Source organism: Malania oleifera, chromosome 3 (genome assembly GCF_029873635.1).
Source record: "Malania oleifera isolate guangnan ecotype guangnan chromosome 3, ASM2987363v1, whole genome shotgun sequence".
Lineage (NCBI taxonomy): Eukaryota > Viridiplantae > Streptophyta > Magnoliopsida > Santalales > Ximeniaceae > Malania > Malania oleifera.
Genome location: NC_080419.1, coordinates 62,635,115 through 62,648,776, shown reverse-complemented (window position 1 = coordinate 62,648,776; position 13,662 = coordinate 62,635,115).

Here is a 13,662-nt window from a genome sequence, read left to right as displayed (position 1 = left end):
ACAAACCACTGCTCACAAGAGGTACAGCTCCCTCCTTATCCACTGCTCACAAGTGGTACAGCTTCCTCCTCACACCCGGTTCACAACCCGAACCCTGTTTACAACGAAATCTGAAAATAACACTCAAAACAATGCTTCTAACAAAAGCTTGTGAGTACAATTCAATTTTCTAGTACATTAACATATGATATAACTTCAAGCTCGTGAATGTATGAAAATGATACAATCGTTTTATGTATGATATGCTTCAACACACAAAACCCTTTTTATTAAAAACTCCCAAGTAAAGAGATATTTAAAATGCTTTGGAGTAAATTAGGGTTCTTGATTCAATTTGTAAAGATGCATAAGTGTATTTGAAGTGAACTAGTTGACACAATCTTTGTCTTGAATACAAACTCAATCAAAATCACAAAGCTTCTTTCAAGTTCCAATATTTTAATCAAAGTAGGTTTTTCAATAAGAAGCCCTATGAACAATATATATATATATATATATATATATATATATATATAGTGTGTGTGTGTGTGTGTGTGTGTGTGTGTGTGTGTGTGTGTGTGTGTGTGTGTGTGTGTGTGTGTGTTTATATACTTCTTGAATCGCAAATCAATCAACCAAGCTAACAAGTTTTTCTCAAAACATGATCTTTTCAAAAATCAGTTTTTATGTATGAATACACACTCAAGATCAAAACCTCTTTCTAATGATAAACACGTAAAGAAATGAGAGGTTCTTGAAAATTAATAACTTGAAAGATCAAACCTTAATACTGGATTAAAGTTTAGTTGGATGAATGAATGCCCTTTTGATTTCAGTAGAGATTTGCCCAAAGAAGATGGAAGAAGATTGAAGTGCAGAAAATCAGCTCTAGGGTTCAAGTCTTGCAATGAGATGTATATTTTTCTTATTGTGTGTCTTCCCTTGTGTTCTAGGGTTTAGATATTCATAATATATAGTATATTACCCTTAGAATTAATCTCAGCCATTGGATCAATAAGATACTTCGCGTGTCTTTTTAATAAAGAACTGATTTTTAGGCTTTCCCGCGAGTTCAGGCAACCGAACTCGACTTCAGGCTCCTGAAGTTCCAAGGTCAGGTGACCGAAGAGCCTCGGCCAGGTTCTGTCTTCTCCATTTAATTCTTTAGGCAACTGAACTTAATCTTCAGACAACCGAAGAAATTCTTCAGGCTACTGAGGTTTGAGTTCAGGCGACCGAAGTCCCCATTTTCTCAAATTTTCATTTCTAACTAAAAATATGCTTGACTCCTTTTCTTGGGTCTTTCATAAAACATATTTTTCATGATTTTGAAAAAATTTCAAGGTCCATGAGAGTTTCCTAATGATGTACATGAAATGCATGAATCCTAAAACCATTCTAAGTTATAATGAGCCTCAAATTAAATCATATGAAAATGTAAATACATGAGTTCTAAATACCCTTTCCCAAGATATTCTTGAACTTTGCCGCTTGCATCTTGATTCCCGTACTCTTTGAGTTCCATGGATCTTGCCAAGATTTGTTGACTTTCCGTGCATGCTTAGTGTAAGTCCTGTTCACAAACTCAATGCACAGATCAAATATCAAATGATTTGTCATTATCAAAACAAGATTGGACTCGCAGAGTCAACACTGATGATGCTAAGGATGAGGGTATTGAATTAGATGGTGGTGATAACTAAAATGTTGAAGACTAAATTTTTTTATTCTCTTTTCTTACAAACAATTGGATTGTAATATTTTCTTTTACTACAACTCTTGACAGTACTCTTTTCTCTTTTGTCACTTCCTCTTTGTGTTTATTTTGGATATTTTGTATTGCATGCTGGTTTTGGATTTTCTTTAATATGATATGCATGTTGGTTATTGGATATCTAGATTGGACATCTTGATGGATGTTTAACTTGAGAATTGCATGCTGAATTTTGGATCATGTATTTGTGAACTGATTGTTGATTTTTGGTCCTAAGATAATTTTCATGTTATTATTCTAAATTACTCTTTTTTGTTGATATCAAAAGGGGTAGAAGTATTGCAAAATGAGCATGAAATTAAGATAGATCATATACATGGCATATACATGTTGAGATTGCATACAGCATATAGCATATACATGAGATGAATATTCTAAGTTTTGACAGGTATACCTTATGAATATTCTAATTTTTTTAGAAATATACCTTATGAATGAATTTCTAACCTTATTAAACAGTGAATTTGTTTAGAGGAATAGTTTATTCAGAGGGAGTTATACTTAATAAAGCATTATTATATGTTGAAATTTCTAAAACTTGATATATATTCTGATATGAGTTTTGAAAATTCTAATATTCATATAATGACTTGTTGAGGGCAATCTAAATATAAGGGGGAGCCTTATTAAGGCTTTCTCATTTTTCTCCTTATTTGTCATCATCAAAAAGGAGGAGATTGTTGGCCTAACAAGGCTTAATCTCATTTTGATGATAACAAATCAAGGTTACTTAATGTGTTTTTAAGTTAAGTTTCAAGACTCGAGTGGTTTATGAAATCAAATGATTGTGCTCTAAGAACATTGTAAGAAGCTTAGACTTAAAGTTACAAGTCATAAGGAACATGAAGAATATTGAAGTATTGATTAAAGCTCAGATGGATATTGAAAGCTTTACAACATGAATCCTACTGACATTGATGTAATCCCAATAAGGGGGTGAATTGGATATTTAAAAATTATTCTTCCTAGGTTTAGTTAAACCAGCAACAGTAATACACAACCTAGGGTCTATCTAACCTTTTCCCAATATCACAAAAAACCTACTGAGCAAATATTTAAATCAATAAACCAAACTCAGGGTTTCTCAAACATTCAAACCATGTATGTAAAATAAGACAATGAATAATAGCATACATATAAGGAAATTGAAGTGCATGAATTAAAGGAACACACGATATGATATTGGGGTTCGGCCAATGCTGCCTACATCCTCGCCTCGAGCACACAAGAAAAAGGATTCCACCAATGCTCACTTAACGGGCGGAGCGACACCATATACAACACCAGGTCAAATTACCAGGGCTGACCTCAACCTTTACAATCAATCCTTAACGGGCTAGATTAACACCCCCTTAGGACGCGCCTGGAATACAACAGATAATCAAGATAATTTGTGTACAAATCAAATGCTTCTCTACTAAGCAAATATGTACCTGTAATAAGCATAGTATGATCAAAGCACTCAAGTATGATAAAGAATTAATGCTCAAGTGAGATTTGGTCAGTCAATTAATATAAGAGATGATATTAAGATTGATCTTTGAATCAAATAGGTGTAAGACAGTAATTGTATTTCAAATATCTATACTTCTAATAACTTTATCTCCACAAAATATTTTCAGCAATAAAATTAGGAGATAGTCAAGATTAGCTTCTCAAAAATATTTTGCAATAAACACAAAATCTAGCCTTTGAATCTTACAACAATGATGCAAAGATCCTCAAGCCTAAAAGAGCTATCCCAAGATTAAATTTTTTAATGAAATAATCTGAGATCAACTCAAACTAACTCTCTAAACAATAACTTCACCAATAATGAATGAGAGAGTATACTAGCTCTAAGATAATGTATGAAGCACACAAATATATTCACTATTCAAATTGCAACAATAATGCAAATGAAGAGAATGCAATAAACATTCTATTATCAAAATGATTTTTGCAAATAAGAGTTTGAGAGAGTACGAACAATATTTTCTTGAAAAATTATAGAGTATGAGCAAATAGGAGTGTAAAGATTTGAGAGAACATTTTGCTAATCTATTTGCCAATCTTATTGCTAATCAAAGCATAAGAATGAGTATTTATTGATTCTCCACAAATTATAGCCATTGGGGACTTATTTAGTATTTTAAAAAATATTTAAACAAGTTTTAACCCCAATTATGGTTGTAAAAATGTGGCAACCCAAGAGTTTCAATCACCTAGTCCTTAAAGCCGGTAGCCCGAATAAACATAGATAGAAAAGTTACTTTTTCAAGTTCGAGTTCTTGAGGAAAAGTTCGGTTGGCTAAAGCCAAGGTAATTTTCCAAACGATCGAGGTTTGGTCGCCCGATGAGGAGTTTGGTTTGCTGAACCTCACAATTCGGTCAACGGAACCTATTTTGAACAAAGCATTCGGTCACCCGGGAATAGTGGAAAAGTACCTTTTAAACATTCAGTCGACCGGGGACAGTTAGTTCAATTTAAGTTTGGTCACCCAGGCTTCAGTCAACTATGTTGACTCTTACCTATTTAGTCGACCGAGGCGTTCTTAACGCCCTAAGTTCGGTCAACCAAAGTTCTTTCAAAATTAAGGATAGGCCCTGATTTTGATTAAAATTCACCCTTATTTGCATAGGTATGACTTGTGAGTTTAAGGGGGGATTTTGCAAGTGATGTTTTAGGGACCTAATAGTCGATCTATGGCCTCTTGAGTATTTAGTCCTATCATGCATGCAGATACAATATTACAAATCATATTATATTATAGTCACAATAGAATTGAATGTAAATAGAATAACAAAGAGGGCTTCATCCTTTTACTTCTTTAGAGCCATACATGAAACGTGATCTTTGTGGTCCGTAGGGCTTCCTTAAGTTCCTACCATCAGTGCATGCTAAGGATGAACCTGTTCAAGATGCTCAATGCACAAGTGAGAAACATTGGTTTTGTTATAATCAAAATGGGATCATACTCATAGAGTCAACATTTTAGGAACATAGATGGTTTTATCTTGTTAAGTCTCATGTGAGTACTTCCATACCCAATATTGAAGTTGAAGCTCTTAGGATTCATTATGGACTTAGAGACCTGTTTTTAAAACAAGGAAAATATTTTCATAAGGTCTAAAATAAGTTTTTTCAAGTTACAAATTTAAGTTTCGGAATTAAGAATTTGAAAAACACTAAGTAGTTAATGGTCAGGCGACTGATGATCTTGCATCAGGCGACTGATATGCTACTAACTTTGTTAAATAGAAGAACCAAATGGGATCAGGAAACTAAACCATCGGGTTCAGGCAACTGACATGCTACTAACTATTCTTATGCGCTATTTTTAAAGAAGATTAGGCAACTGACCCTATGGCTTAGTCGACTGATGTTGATGTTTTAAACTTATAATAGCACAAATTTTGTTTCTAAATTTGAACAATTGGATTTCTAAACTTGAAGCAAACTTGGGGAAAATGGTAACTAATGTCTCTACTCAATATAAAGTTAATCTTTTCGAAAATTAGGTTAACCAATACTCACATACAATTCTAAACTCATGTTAAACTCTTGAAAATTCTTCTGAAAACAAGCTATGAGTTATTGCTAAAAACCTAGCGAAATTAAGATTTGTTTTCTTCTGAAATGCAAAAAAATTATAGGTGATGTATTCTTGAGCTTCACTTTCATATTTATTTATCGAAGTATATTGTGCACTAACGTGTACAAATTATGCTTTTTTGAAGAGTATTTTCATTGTACAAGCAAAGTTGTATTGCTGTTTTTGTATTGACAATTCAGGTTATTGAATCGTTGTCTAGAGGGAGGCTTGTTCTCGTTAGAGAGGAATCTCCACCTTGAACGGAGAGAGGGTTGCTTCACTTGATTAACAAAGCGGGGAAAGGAAATCTTCAAAACGGGTTGCTTGAGGCAAGGATGTAGCCTGCTGGCCGATTCTTGTTAAAAATCTTGTGTTCGATCTTCTTCTTCCCTTACTCTTTAAATTCTTACAAGTTATAACTTGCATGTATGATTTAAATTCATTGGAAACTTGCTGAATATTGGGAGTTGATTGTGATTGAATCAAGTTATCATCTTGAATGTTGGTTTTTGTTGTTGGATTAAAAAATCAAATAAGCATTAATGTCTGAATTCAAGTGTTGAATTGCTGAGGTAAAGGTATTGAGGTTGAATTCTGGATTGAAGCATAGCTAACAAAGTTTTTTATTTTATACTACTGAATTTGTTGCTTGAGGAAATTGTTGATTATTGCTCAAAATCAGATTCTGATATTCATTTAACTGAGTTAATTGAAGTTTGGATTTGGTTTGTAATTTCGGTTTTCATATTCATATCTAGGATTGTCGATTGGTATAGCACCATCACTAATTAGTTTATTTTGATTGTGTAGTTGTGGTGATTCAAATTAAAAATGGTTAAGATAAACTGAAATTCCTCTAAGAAATTTTAATTACTCAATTCACCCCCCTCTTGGGATTACATCTTTAATTTCATAGTTCTCTCAATATGTTGTTCAATACATATGTTATATTTTTCTTTATTTGATACCATTCTCCCCCTTTTGACATCAGTAAAAAGGATATTCAAAAGCACATACATATCGAACATAAGTTTGTCAAACATCCAGCATACAGTTCACAAGTCTTGATTTGCTTCCCAAGTTGGCAAGCATCACTGACTTTGTCTTTTGTGAACTTTGTGCTGGGTAGGCCGTTAACTAAGTTCTTCCTGGCTAACTTGGATAAGAGGTCCATGCTAGCATGTTGTAATCTCATGTGCCATAGCCAACTGGATTCATTTAAGGTTGTAAAGCATTTTACATCTTGAGATACTAGGTTTTCAAAGTTTATGCAATATACATTCTCAACCCGACTTGTAATGAATAGTACTTCATGTTTTTTGGTATTTTCAACTATGCATTTATCCTTTTTAAAGATTATATCAAACCCTTTATCACTAAGTTGACTAATGCTAAGTGGGTTATGCTTTAAACCTTAAACTAACAAGACATTCTCAATTATTAAAGAAGGTTCCTTACCGACTTTGCCGATGCTGATAATTTTACCTTTTGTATCGTCTCCAAAAGTGACGTGTCCACCTTTCTTGAGGGTTAATGATGTGAACTTGGACTTATCTCCTGTTATGTGCCTTAAGCATCCACTGTCTAAGTACCACTTGTTTTTCAAAGGGGTGGACCTAAAACACACCTACAAAAGGATTCAAGTTGTTACTTTAGGTACCCAAACCTTCTTAGGTTCTTTTAGGGTAGTTTTAGAGGTTTCTTTGACTCTCCAAACTTTTTTGGTTTTAACATGTTTTATTTTAAATGGACACTCAAATTTTATATTTCCTTTTTTCTTACACAAGAAACATGTGGTGTGTGTGTGTGTGTGTGTGTGTGTATGCATTGGTTAAGGAGGTGCTTGAGTAGTTTTTAGTGTAACGACCTGCTTAATTAACATGATTTTTTTATATATATACTATGATTATCTACATGCTCTGATACCCTACCGAGTTAAGTCCATCCATCAACCTAAGCAGCAAGAAGCAGAAACTGAATAAACACATCCATATACGTTATGTACAATACCAGAGTGCTAGTATGTAATCTCTGAATACACATGTATTACTGTTCCCAAAATAACCTCAACTGGCGAGGGCTACACAAAAATGCTCTCAAAAATGATACTCTATACTCACTTTGCTGACAGGGCACTACAGACGCCCCTCTACTTGTGAGCCTGGTCTGCTCGCCTACCTAGATCACCTGAAAAATGTTTCAACACTGGAAGATGAGCCTACGCTCAGCAAGAGAAAATATGCTATTACTAGTGTGTGGCAAATGAGCTACTATATATCATGAAATCTGTTTCATACAAACATGAATAACTGAGCACCAAAGTACAGTACAAATAATAAAACACACCACCCATTTTCCCTATTGCTTAACATATCAGTATTACGGTTATAATTCAAAATACTTCTAGTGTATATAGTAGGATCCCTGTTTCTGTAAATCAATACGTAAATAATAGTAACTGAAACTGTTCCCTGTGGCTATCTATGTCATGACATGCCCCTCATGATGAGGTTGTGCGGCCCATAGGCTCGATTTACCCTGGCTGGCCAACCAGGAATAAATCACTGAACTCCATCAGTCGACCTGCCCACCTCAACCCATATCTGGATGGGGAGCCTAACCTCTTCAAGGGCCTAGGTGGTCGACCGTACCACGTCTATCTGAATAGGTGGTTGCACTCATAAGTAACATAGTATCTGTAGCAACGGTACCATGCTCTGTAGCTGCAAGTCCAACAGGGTCTGATATCGTATAATATATTTCTATATACATGTCTATCTGATTTACCATGATTTTGAAGTACTGAAATAACCATGATACTGCATAACGTACTGAAATCTGAATAATCATAACATGGAACTGCGTATTCGTAATACTGGAATTCGAGTTATCATGGTACTGAAATTCATAAGATCATGGTACTGAAATATCGTAAAATCATGCTATTGGAATTCGTAAATCATGGTACTGAAATGCATATAATCATAATACTGAAATTCGTAAAATCATGAAACTAAATTCATAAACATATCCGCGTACCATATACATAATCATAAGCCACACCATGCTAAAATACATAGTTTTCATAAATAAGTAAACTGCATAATATTCAGAACTTTCCAAGCATAGCATATTTCCCTTACCTTATCTCTGAAAAGCCCCTACTATACTCTAGCCTGATACCCACAGGGCCTCCTACAAAACACCCTGAAACCCATATTTTTCAGAACTAAACATCAATATTTTTCTGCTTGTATCAATTCCTATAACTACCACAAGGCCAAAAGGAGACTAAAAGGCCTTACCCTGAATTTGGGATGATTTCCAACTCCGATTTCCCGACGATCCGCCCCGGTAGATGCGTGGAGAATTCCGCCAAGAGCATCGTAGTAGCTTCGGATCGTCGATCCGGGGACCAGTGGGGCCGAAAATGAAGAGAGAAGGGAGAGGGAGTCGTAGGAGAGAGAGAGAGAGAGCAGTGAGTGAAAGACAAAAATCTTGGGTTTCCACTATTTTTAGGACCGAATTCGTCGACGAGACACGTCACTTCATCGACAAATCTTTCAGTAAATTCATCAATGAAGCCTTGTGTTCATCGACGAAATTCAGAGAAACCCGAACTGTCTCTCGGTATTTTCTCGTCGACGAAATCCTGTGTTCGTCGACGAAATTCTGAAGACCTTCGTCGACGAAACCCTGTGTTCGTTGACGAAGCTTGGCAAATTTCTGAAATTTTTATTATTTAATATTATCTCCAAAATGTAATGTCGTCGACGAACGCGGAAGTCTACGGCCTCCTTCTGTTTTTGTATCTATTTTCTCTCTCTCTTATTATTAAAATACTATTATTCTTTGGGTTACTACATAAAACTCTCTTACAAAATAGCCCCTGTGGAGATTCATTTTCCCCCTATTTTATATTCCATTAAATGCAATGCCTTCTTTGTCTAAGGACATCTTTTGAGAACCAACTAGTTTGTCAAAATTTTCCTTTCCTCTTGTGAAGTTATAGATGATTTTAGATTGATATTCTATCTTTCTTTCCAGACTAGTTATTTTTTAGTCTTTCTCATTTTCACAAATGGCTTGTAATTTTACGTTCTCTAGTTCTTTTGACATCTTGTTGATCATACTCTCTAGTTTAGCAATATATGAGTCCTTTTCTTTTTCAACAGAGTGAGTTGACTCTAATTTGTTCATTAACATGTCATTCTCACTTTTTAGTGTGGTGTTTCTTTTAGACACCCTAACAAAGCTTTTATGCAATTTAAATAACTATTTTTAATTCAGTGTATAATGGCATGCTTTCATAGGATTCATTACAAGATTCATCACTAGAGTAAATGAAGGAGTTTGAATAAGAATTTACCTCATCATTTAATGTCATGAAGCAGAAGTTTGCCACCTCCTAATCACTTGAGTCGTTTTTCAAGCTACTTGAATTGGAGTCATCCCAAGTTGTGGCCTTCATCACCTTCTTCTTCTTCTTCTTCTTCTTCTTAGATTCCTTCTTAAGCTATGGACAGTCAGGTTTAATATGACTTGTCTTTTTATAGTTATAGCACGTTGGGGATTCTACTTTAGTTCCTTTCCTGCTAGTTTCTCCTTTTGTCTATTTTAGATCCTCTAAATGTCTTAGTAAATTTCTTATTCTTTTTGAAATATCTACCTAGCCATCTGGTGATTAAAGCTAGGTCTTCATCATCCATTTCTTCATTTCCCTCGTCACTTAAGCTTTCTTTGGAAACTTTGAGTGCTATGGATTTCTTGATTTTGCCAACTTCAGCTGCTTTTTCCTTAATGGCCATCTTGTACATGAGAGGTGACCCAATGAGTTCATTTAAGGTTATGTCTTTTAGGTTTCTACCTTCCGTTATAGTTGCCGCCTTGGGTTCGTAAACAAATGGAAGTCCTCTAAGGATTTTCCTAATCATTTTATATGTTGGGTAGTTTTTCCCAAGTGCATTTAGGGAGTTTATAATGTGGGTGAACCTAGTATACAACTTGATATTGATTCTTCTGGGTTCATCCTGAAGGCTTCATATTCACTAGTGAGCATGTTTATTCTACTATCCCTAACATCTACGGTTAACTCATAGGTTATTTCTAACTTTTCCCCGATTTCTTTGGTAGTCTTGCAGCCCATTATTCCATTAAACTCATTAGCATCTAACGTACAATATAGGGCTGTCATTGAACTAGAATTTATCTGCATTTGTTTCATATTGGCCTCATTCATTTCATTTTCTTCCTTAGGAATTTCCTTGTTGTTAGAGTTTTTAGAAGGAACATAGTTTCCTTGTACTACAACTCTCTAGACTCTCCAATCCATCATTTTTAAGAATATTCTCATTCTTTGTTTTTAGAATGTGTAATTTACACCGCAAAAGATTGGGGATCTAGTGGAGGATTGTCCTTCACTGAATGGGGATACACCTAGGTTGGCCATTGCGATCTTTGTGCAACTACCTATTAGGATATGTTACAACCTATGCTCTAATACCAATTGAAAGTGATGGTGTAATTCCAAGAGAGGGGTGAATTGGGTATTTTAAAATTTTAACGCACAAAAGCTTGATTAAATTTAAAACTCAATTACCACATGTTCTAACTATTTCAATCAACATGGAAGTCTAATCAGCGAACAATTACACCAATGAACAATCCTAAATATAACATCAAACCACAAGGTATATTATTTTTCAGCAAATTTATATTGGCAACAAGATTATTTAACCACACAAATATTATCCTTGTATTTGAACAATTAACTAATCAATATTACACAATCTCAACAGATTACAACAAGTGTGAATTTTCAGTTACGACAACTTTTAATTTCAATGGATAGTCAAACCATTCAATACATTCACAAATCAACCTCGGCATTTATACCATTCCCAAATCAATTTTTATGGTCTTAAAAGGCTTAAAATCTTGTTTTGATAATAACAAATCAGAGGAACTTAACATATTTGGTTAAGTGAAGATTTAAGACTCAAGTATTCAAGATCAAGTGACGTAAAGTGATTATGATCAATATCAAGTGCTTGACAAGAGTGTTAAAAGCTCAAACTTAATACTACAAGATTTTATGAAGCTAAAGTCTATTGAAGCTTGAAGTCAAGTCAAATACAAAGAATCAAAGCAAATACATGAAGACATTGAAGAGCAAAACAAATACATGAAGACTTAGAGTTTAGAAAGTTATAGTCTTGAAAGAGTCTCATGTAAGTACTTCAAACGATTTCAATATGGATATATGAAGCTCTTAGGTGAAATACTTGGACCTAAATACCTTTTAAAATACTTGGAAAATATTTTTATAAGGTCAAAAGTTATTTCAAAAATGTTAAAATTATTTTTGGAACGAAAGGCACCAAAATAGGATTTTCCAAATTCTATTATTTTTTCTATATTCGCATTGATGTGCATTTTTCTCTATCAAACGCTCCTTATTGTAAATAGTGTTCAACATGAAAGTTGTGAGATTTTCTCTTAAATTTCTGTTGATATCAAGAACCTCTAATGTAGAGTTGTATATAAAAAGTTATGACCAAAATACTGAAAGGTGGTCGAAGCTATCAGGCGGCTAACCCTTGTCTATTCAGGCGACTGACAAGCAGACAAAATTTGGTCAGACGACTAACCTCTCAAGGTCAGGAAATTGACTCTATACTATCTTACAAAAATACATTGAATTAAAGGCTCAGGCGACTGACCCAACCACTCAGGCGACTAACCTTCGATTTTTCAAATTTAAAACAACGAGGGAATGTTTCCAAAATAGATTTCTTGGGCTCCAAATTCCTTCAATACTTGGAAAACACTCCAAGCAACTTGGGCAACATGAAAATATACTTTTTAACTCTATAAATACATGTTGATTTCAAGAATTAAAATAACCCAACAAGAAAATCAATCTCAATTCTTATATTTTCAAAGCTCTCTCATTGGATACTCTTACTCATACTCCTGCTGAGATTTTGCTAATTTAAAGGCCATGATTCTTGTGTTTTTAACTGAGTTTTACAATCTAAGAAAGAACCCGGGTGATATCTTCTTGAGCTTCATCATTCTATATTGTGATTTTGATTGAAGTATATAGATTTCAATTGTACTAATTTACTCTTTTGAGAGTGTCATTGTACACCAAATTGTGTCTTGTTTCCCTTGTAGTTTTTGACAGTCCAAGGTTGGTTGAATCGTTGAACCAAGCATGGGGTATCTCTTGGAGAGAGGGCTCCACCCTAATTGAAGGAAGGATTGTAACGGTTTGCTTCACTTGTAAAGAAGCATTATAATGGAATCCTTAGGTGGTCTTGCCTAAAGGGAGGACGTAGGCGGGTATAGTTGAACCTCGTAAAAACCTTGGTCTCACTCTCTACCCTTACTCTTTAATTTTTCTACATATATAAATTGCATGGTTGTGTATATAAGTGCAGGAAACTAAAATATTGAGATTGAGAAAACTTTTAATTTAAGGAAGTATGTTGATTGATCTTTTGCGGAAACCTTAAAGGGAGTACATTGATTAATCATTTACAGAAACCTTGGTTAAAAGGAAGTACATAAAATCCATAAATACGGGGCTCTTATCAAACTCTACGCTGAGTTATACAAACGCTGAATCAACGAAGTGTTGTTGAAACTCTTATATTGGTTAAGTAACTTGTGGTTGATTAATTGGTTGGTTGATTGAGTATTGATTGTCATTGTTGAAAGTATTTGGTTTGTGTTTATATTAAGTGTGGATTGTGGTTGGTTTAATTAAGTATTAAAAATCATAACATTCTTGTGTCTTTGCTAAATTTACAAAAGGTTGTGAATTTGTAAAAATATTTAAAAGAAACTTTTAAAAACCCAATTCACCCCCCTCCCTCTTGGGACTACACCTTAGTTTTCAAATTTTAATTCATTCACAGCAAATAAAATCAGTAAATATGTGTGGGAAATTAAAGAGATAATGGGAAATAAGAACACCAATATTTTTTACAAGGTTCATCAGCCTGCCTACGTCCTTGCCTCAAGCAACTCGCTCTGAGGATTTCCTTTACTCTCTACGTTCAATAGGTGGAGTTCCCTCTCTCTTTTTAGTAGGTAGAGACACCTCTTAAGTACGAATACCCTCTTGTTTGTTCATTTCTATCCTCAAATCAAAAGTTCAAAAACAATATAGCAGCAAATTTTCGTACAGGATAAAAACTCTCTCAAAAGAGTGGATTTGTACAAGTATAAATAGCAGCAAATTTTCGTACAGGATAAAAACTCTCTCAAAAGAGTGGATTTGTACAAGTATAAATCACAAATATACTCTCAACAATAAGATGTAAT